Source organism: Rhipicephalus sanguineus, chromosome 11, assembly GCF_013339695.2.
Source record: "Rhipicephalus sanguineus isolate Rsan-2018 chromosome 11, BIME_Rsan_1.4, whole genome shotgun sequence".
NCBI lineage: Eukaryota > Metazoa > Arthropoda > Arachnida > Ixodida > Ixodidae > Rhipicephalus > Rhipicephalus sanguineus.
Genome location: NC_051186.1, coordinates 94,523,846 through 94,532,663, shown reverse-complemented (window position 1 = coordinate 94,532,663; position 8,818 = coordinate 94,523,846).

The window sequence follows — 8,818 nt, the reverse complement described above, 5'->3', positions numbered from 1 at the left end:
CATGGTTAAAAAAAACTAGCTTTACCATTTGGACGTGGATAAAAGAAGAGATGGAACAAATACAAGCAACGCAAAGTTATTGAATGTCGCAGTCTAGACTTTCCATTCGTGTTTACGAAACGGTGTTTCCAACATAAAATTTCTACAACGCTTGGGTAATTTCCACAGAAGCTTACTATACAGCCTTAATTATATCCACTAATTGGTTCGATAAAGGAGCTGCCGGATGCCTTTGACACCGCTTGCGAGTACCGTTGCCAGTATAATTTGCATGTCACATCTATGCAACACATGAAACCCGTTTGTGGAACGAATCGAATGTACGGGTATGTCCCCTCCGTTCCCCGGTTTTTTTTTTTTTGTTTGTTTGCGGTCGCACTTCCTCTAGCAATACTATATTACAAGGCAATACACCTATTCTGAGGTGAAATGCGCCTTGCTCTACTGAGATTTACGCTTCGTTTTGTTTTCACATATTGTAAGCTTGAGAGGTTTTTGTCCTCCGGCCAATAATTTAAGTCTAGTGTTTATGCACCAAAAGTTTATTGACAACATTGCGGCGCCATAAGTACCATGTAGGAAGACAGGAATATAGTTGGGAACCATTCATATATACCGCCATGCTTTATTGCTGATATAAGTAGACTCGTCCAACACTTTGATTAGGTCACTGCATAGTGGTTCCATCGACCGCATCGACACAGATCTTTTTGTTTTCCTTGGAGATAGGTCACCAAGACTATCCCTCGTGTGGTAGTTACTGCCGTTGATGACATACTCGTGGCCACTGTCCCTACTTTCACGGCCAAGCGCTGTAGACCTGTTTACGTAGTCGTCCGCAGAAGATGGCACCGGGTGAATGCAGGACGACGTTTAATCATGCGACGCTCGCTGCACCGCCCATGAGAACTGCACTTGGTACTGCTGCTATCCTGTCTAGTTTGGATGCTTGTTTATTTCAACATCGGAACTGTTTAGGCTAAGCCTTATATGCGTATTGTTCGCAAATAACTAAATTGAAAACAAAAAGCTCCTATCTTAGCATAGCCATGCTTAATATGGTATAGCAAGGGGGTTGGAAACAGAAGTTGGCGTGATGAGCAGTTAAAGAAAGAAGGGGTGGGTCAAGCATGGCATAGTAAGGAGGTGGAGAAGGGGATGAGGGTGAGAAGGAAGTAAATGAGGAGGGGGAGGGTACAGCATGACAAAGCCGTCTAGTATAGCTTACTCAGGAGCTGGGAAAGAAGTCAGGGTGAGGAGGACTGGTATACGCCTAGTGCGCGCCGACGGCAGCGCCTAGGCGGCGAACTCGGTCATTACTCTCGGGAACGCAAGCAGACGGCCGCCGTGGTTTCCTACGCCGCTGTACGTGTGTTTCCACGTTGTTCACGTTTGCGTAGTGAAATAAGCAACGTTTGTCGTATGTGTGGTGGCCGAAACTTCAAGGGATGTCGAATAACAAATGATGTGGAGTGGAGTGCTCAAACACCTCAAGAAAAACGCGCCCGGAACACGGTTTTACTTACCGCAAGGCCTCCTGAGCAAGAACGACGGAAGCAATGGATCGCCGCTGTTCGTTGGCCAAGGCGAGCCGCTTCGTCATTGTGCGAGTAAACACGTCGCTTCTTGTTCTAATGCTTTCGTTCTGCCATATCGGTGCTCTCTGGATGCGCTTGATCATGTAGACACTGGTAGACGACCAAAGTTATAAGCCTGAGCATGTGTTGGTTGGGTTCGACCGCCGTGCCCCCCAAGGGCACTTCGCTCATACGTTCTATATTTCAGAAGTGTTGTAGTTCGGGCGAGTTGGTCATCCATGAACTTAGCTTTTACTAGCGCGGTACATGTACCACGCTATTACAAGCTAAGTTCTATATTTATTATTTACAGAAACAGAAATGCAGCAATGGTTGACTTCAGAAAGAACAAGAAATGATTGAGACGTCACCTTTGTAAACAAAACAAAGCGGATGTTCACCACGAGCTGTACCTCGTAGCTGGGTCTGCGCGACGCACCTTTGATATTCACCGGCATGACGATTCACTCCACGCGGACGTTCGTTCTCCTCCGCAGTCGGTCATCACATGTCTCCTCGGCGACCGTCTTCAAAACTTGTCACCGCTCCCGCGGCGTCATCTCTTGATACTTTACTCGCAGCACTAGATCATCAAACAACGCGCCTTCTGCGGTCGAGTGAGCGATGCTATCACTAGAACGACGTAACTGCTTCGTTGGCTAACTTCTCACTGACTGACTCTCCGTCGCCGCGCGCTTGCATTGCTTGCATTGCCTGTATCGGCTCGCGCCTGGGTTCGCGAAGGGGGAAGGCGCGTATGATTCATCTGTACGTAGCACAGCGAAAGCTAGAGAAAGGGCGAGATTCTCTCACCGATTCGCCTGCGGAATCAGACGGCGCCGCTGGCGCTGCTTTGCTTTCTCGAATATGCCGATCTTTCGCGTGCGTTCGCTGAGTCGGTGGCGTCTTCTGAGGAGAGGGTAAGGGGCGTGCTCTCGGCGCCTTTTTATACTTGTTTTTTTCGATGCGCGCGCTCTGTCGCGCACAAACCGTCGGCGCCAGGCTTTCATGCCGTCGTTCGAAATCGGCGACGTTCGCTTAGTTAAGCGCTCGTTCGTGACAAAAATCGTGCACAAGTCCACTTTCGTAGAGGCCCGCGCCTTTCCTGCAGCTGCCAGTGCAGAATTAATTGTCTGGCACCCGCACGAAGGGGAAATAGCAGCCGCGGACTTCATTCATTTCCTCACAGCAAAGCTGTGCAAAGCGCTGTCGTCTGCTCGGCTTCCCGCACGTACTGTCGGCGGCGCCCGCTAGGTGGCTATCAGTGGCGCCTCTATAGGCGGTGCACAAGGCGTATAAGGGTGAGGGAAGTTAGCGTGAGGAGGACTGAATGATGTAAGGGTGAGAAGGAAGGAGAGACGGTAAAGCATAGCATGGTCATGCGTAATATAGCAAGGGGCGGGAAAGAGAAGTGATGGTGAGGAGAGAAGAAGGGGAGAACGGAAATCATAGCATGTACCTTGTGTGTATAGTATATGAACTGGTTGTAAAGGGCACTGAGGATGAGGAGCAGGGAATGAAGGAGGAGAGGGATGTCATACCATAACCTTGCGTAGTACAGATAGCAAGGGGTTGGTGAAGGGAAGTGGGGCGGAGGAGGAGGGATGTGAGGGTGAGGAGGAAGGAAAAGAGGATGGGAGAGGGTAGAACTTTGTATATTCATGCATTCTATGGTATAGGATGGGGGTGGAAAAGGGAAGTGAAGGTAAGGAAGAGTTATGTGAGTTCAGGAGGAGGGAAACGAGGTGGGCAGACGGTGAAGCATAGCATAGTGAGGAGCATAGCATAGTATAGCATAGTGAGGAGAAGTTATGTGTAGGCTAGGAGGAGGGAAAGGAAGAGAGGGTAAATCATAACATCGACCTCATTTACTTGATTCAATTGTCACCATTTACCATTGCCTATCTTCCGTTCTAAGATGCTATAAAGGTGTACGTGCGCACTATTATGCCTTTGTTACTCTCTAAAAAGCGCTTAGCGTATTAGGAGAGTCGGGCTGAGTAATTTTTGACTAATGTATTGACCTTACACGTGCATGGTGCGTGGTTAGTTTTTGAGTTGTCATTTATCGAGTGTTTGTAGCTTAATTAGTCGGTGTTAAATAAGCATATGTGCAAAACTCGGGGATTTAAACGCGAAAATTTCAGGGCTAACTATAGACTTTCGCTTCCGGCGTCTACAGTTCGCGTCATAACAGCGTAATTTTAAATCAAACACACACATCGGAGCCAAAATTAGCTTCAGCGTCCAGATTTGCAGCGACATGACGTCGTTGTCATGAGCGATCGCTCATAGTAATCGTTATGCTAAAGAAAACGACGCCATGTTTCAATCAGTGAGTACCGTACATAGGCGCACGTGCAGTCAGAGGCTAACGGGAATACGCAGGCTTGGAATGGGCTACAGTGGTCATACAAAGAAAGTCTCTGTGGCCGTGTTTTTTCGCAAAAGGAGTTGACGCTGTCATTGCGTCAAATGCGACAAATCCTGGTTGAAAGATAGGCTCAACAGATGCCTCTTAGATAAAATTTCATTGCAGTTGTCGCAAATACAAATTAGGACAGCGCAAATTGATGGCAGACTTTCCGAAATGAAACTACTCTGTTTCAGTAATGAAATTCACCTCTTAAGCCAAAAATGAAAGATTCCTAGCTTCGCTTTACACTTTATAAGAGCCCACACTCCACACAAAGGAACTTACGCTTGTTTGTCAAACAAAATTTGAATTTCTGTTATCTATATGAGTTATGTCAGGAATCTTCCCTCATCAAGTTGCTGAAGTTTGTTAAACCTTGACATATTCTACTTACTGACAGCTATTTTTTTCTGATAGAATAACAATGACAAGTGCGTGGAGATTCCACGATGTGAACATAAATATTAACATTAAACTGTGTTGCATACATCGTATCAATCACGTTTCAGAAAGAAATTCGTGTCCCTGTCTTTCACTTGCACTTCATAGAAGTGCAGTCACCTACTCGCCGGGGCCATTGTTCTGGGCTTTGAGATCGGATTACCACCGGTTGCTACGGCGTAGGTAGTAATTTGTCTGGGATGTTCACTGACAATGCGCACGAGGCCAGGCAGGTTCGTTTTGAAACCGTGGACGATGCTCTCTTGTTCTCGATTTAGCTGCTCCGGGGGATGTCGCAAAGCTGTATTGCAAGAGTGGTCTCAGCAGGTTAGCGGAAAAAATTGAGGGATTCTGAGAAACCCAACAATTTACCGCGTACGGCAAGCGTAGTAGCCGGTGTTATGCACAATAGCACGTGTTCGCTGGGTTCGCATATATATCATGTAACCGTGTCTGACTAAAGTTGACTGCCACATATGCACTAGTACGGCGATTCTACTCGGGGATCGCGCTTGAAGATTACGTGAGCGGAGAGGTGTTGTGATTTGGTTAACCGGTGCTGCGATTTATCCAAAAGACGTGCGATTTCGCTGTAGTTCACAGACATGAAGTTTCCAAAGGTAAATGAATTTCTAACTTCTCGCTAAACTCGATTGAACAAGATTTCCAAATCGAGAAACAAAAACGGGCAAAATGTCCAAATAATGTTTGAGAAGACTGACCGCCATACTACCCGCCGTGCTAGGTAGCCTAGCGGTTATTGTGTCGCGCTAGCACATGTGGGTTCGGTTACAGGCCGCGGCCGCTGCATTTAAGCGTGCGGATTTAGCTTGTTGGTACACATTCATAATAAAAAACAGCGCGAAAACACAAGGACGAGACAGATGAAACAGGACTAGCGCTGACTTTAAGCGGGCGCGAAATGCACGGAGAAATCCATGTACTTAGGCTTAGATGAACGTTAAACAACACCAGGTGGTTAAATTGATCCGTTGTTTCCCACTATGTCATAAGGATGTTGTGGCGCATAGAACTGCAGCTCTCACTTTTTTTTTTTAAATATGAGCGACCACATGGCTACATAGCTGCTCATGTGAGTTGGTGGTAGCGGTTAGAACTACAATTACGGTGGATGCATTTTTATGTGGCCGAAATACGAGGTGCATGATCGCAGAATAAAAGCAGATGGTAGAAATTAGTGCGGAGTGTCACACTCCGGCGATCTTTACGATCAGGCCGTAGTTTCTGCAAGCGAAATACGTTAATTTAATTTCGAATAAAGCATGTGTTAGTGTGTAGCCTTTAGCAATGCTGCTTATTTGCTGGAATGCGAGAGCGCTAAGGCTGTCGTGCAAAATGCGGAGAAGCGTTTTTTGTGAACACATTGCCCAGACATTGACAGACAGATGTGCGAACGAAGGCTATCGGACGTGTTTCGGTATATGCGTAGAGTAGAGAAGTATGCTATCAATCAAATGCTGGACGTTCTATTTTTTGATATGTTGCTTCAGGATTTTTTCGCATACTTTCTGATCTAACATACGACGCAATTTATTTGTGTTTATAGTGATACCACATTAATTTTTGATGAAAAAATCCGAAAATAGGGCTGGGGGGGGGGGGGGGTTGCTCGAGCCGACGTTTCGACAGGCTGGAACTGATTCAGTGACGAGCCTTGAAGAAGACAAGTCCACTTGTCGAAATGTCGGCTCGAGCGCCCACCGCCTAATCATGGATTTTTTTTCATCCCAAGCTTCCATCTTCCCCTTCCTGCTGTTTTCAAAATTATTTTTGTACCTTATTGTTCAAGCCAGGAGCCATGTTTTTTATTTATGTGTGTGCAGGATGTGTGACTAACCTATTTGAGCATACGAAGTCCCTGTATTGCGTTTATTGAGGCGAAAGCCATAGAAGCCTCTTCAAACGCCAAAAACTGATCGTCGGCGTTACTCGGAATCGGCGGTGTCAACACGAGGGGTGTAAAATAAATTATCATGATCACGTGATGATATCACCACGTGACTTGATCACATCGCGTGCACCGTGTTAGCAAAGAACGTGTACATGCGTGTATATAGACCAGTGTACATAGCATACTTGTGCATGGGGTAAGGAAATGTGTGTATGCATAGTGTACACATTTTTGTAGGTGCACATTTTCATTTGTGTATGCATAAATACGTATGTATACATACTGTTTCTTTCTGATTTGAAATTGCATCTTTTTTCGCGTAATATTTTGTTTCAAGTGTTGTATTTATTCATGACATTTCTGCAATGTGCTGTTGTCATTTGTTAAAGGGGGCAGGACCCCTGTCAAGCTTCTGTAGCTTTTAGTCCTGTCTCCTCTTTTTCAATGTGAAAATAAAATAAAAGTGATTGATTGATTGACCTTACACGTCGCCAATATTTGTGACGTCATGCAGAGGTCGGCAAACTCACTCATGAGTCGGCTCACTCCGACTCATTCCGACTCAGATCGGACCGTTAGTCTGAGTCCGAGTGAGTCCGGTAGAGGAAACTTTTCGTGAGTTTCAGTCCGATTGATCCCTAAGAGCAAAATACATTTCTTGAGAAATTCTGAGTGAGGTCCACATTTTTTGCCCACCAATGACGCCATCAGATGGCACCGCCGCTTGGTCACAGGCGGGCCGATCACGGAGGCAATGCAAAGCGAGGTTTGGTGCAGAAAGAATATGCGTCCGATCCTGAAGGCAGGGCGAAACCACGTTAGGTACGGAAACATTTCGGAAGGGGCCGGCGGGGGATCAACACATCGATTGAGAAAAGAAAGAATAAGATGATGACTTTGGCCTTCGAGTCGTCTCGGGCTAAAGCATAAGGGACGCTTGCGAGTTTTTTTTTTTTTTTTTGCAACACCGGCAGGGCATTCTTCGCCAAATATTCACGCACCATGTCAATGCTTCGTTTCGATAGTTTGTCACGGTGGCCTTCTTATGTTTTGCTCAATTGTAATTATGCGTAATACCTCACGTTGTTGTTTCCGCTAAGTATCTCAACTGTTATTTCTCAGCCACTTTTAAAATATGGTGGTTTTAATCTGACTCCTTACCATAGGTCATTAAAAAATGGGGAGCTCACTGCATTTAGGGCTCACTCGGACTCGGACACAGACTCACGAAAAATTTCCTCATTCTGGCTGACTCGAACTCAGCTCACTAAAATTTTTCTGATCTGGACTCACTCAGACTCACTTCGACTCAGATCTAGCGGTGAGTCTGAGTCCGAGTGAGTCGGCTCATGAGTGAGTTTGCCGACCAATGCTCGTTATTGACTTCCTTACCGCATCCCCTAACACCGGATGCTTCAACTACGTTTCATTTGATTTGACATGTTCTGCAGAGCAACGCAAGCAATATCATCTGTCATCTGCAAGAGTCACTTCGCGTTTACAAAGAGAATCGTGCGTCAGGTTTTATAGGAGCTTACTTCTGCGCAAAGTGCATGAACTTCGACCTAGTCATGAAGCACGTATTTTATTTATGTGTTTTCTTAGCCCGAGATATTCGCCAAAACAGATGCAGCGCCAGCGGCGGATTGCCCGAGAATCTTCTAGACAAAAGTACGTGCTTTGGCTATAACTTCTTATATTAATACGAAGTTATAAGAATGCTGTTCAAAAAAACAATGACATCCTGAAACGTATTCCTAATTTAACGCCGAAACATAAAATGGCCAATACAAGGAGCTCTGAAAATCGGCACTGCAGAGGTCTAGAACGAATTATACTTATCAGATGCTACATTATAGACTACCCTATCACTAAAATGAAAGAAATGTAATAGAACACCTCATATTCTAAAAAAAATTACACCATCTCCCGCTAAAGGGGACCATGAGGCGATGCGAAGCCGGAGCACTTGCACGATCGCGTTCCGTTGGCGTTCGTTGGGCATGCTACCGACCTCGCGTCGTGGAACGCGAAGAGGGATGCTACGCGCGTCGTATCTTCCATCTAGCCTGGCCGTTAATTCTCACAGGGCGAGCGGGGAACGCGGCCTACAGGCGGGCGAGAGGGGGGCAGCGTAGGAGAGGAGAGAGAAGGGGAGGGGACGCGCATGCGCTCGAGCTCATCGCGGCGTTGAGCAGGGGAGAATTTCGGCATGTCTAGCCCGCGTTTCAGAGGAAGAGTGGAAAGGGGGAGAGGAGAAGGGGAGAGGGAAAGTGGAGAGGGGAAGGGGAGAGGGAAAGTGGAGAGGAGGTGTGGAGAGGGGAGAGGAGGTGTGTGGAGAGGGTATGCGCATGCGCAGTAAGGGTGGTCAGAACGCACACCACCACCACCACCACCACCGGATTGAGCTCCGCCTTAAGATACTTCGCATCTAAAAACATGTATGCAACTGCAACGTTTATGTACTAGTGC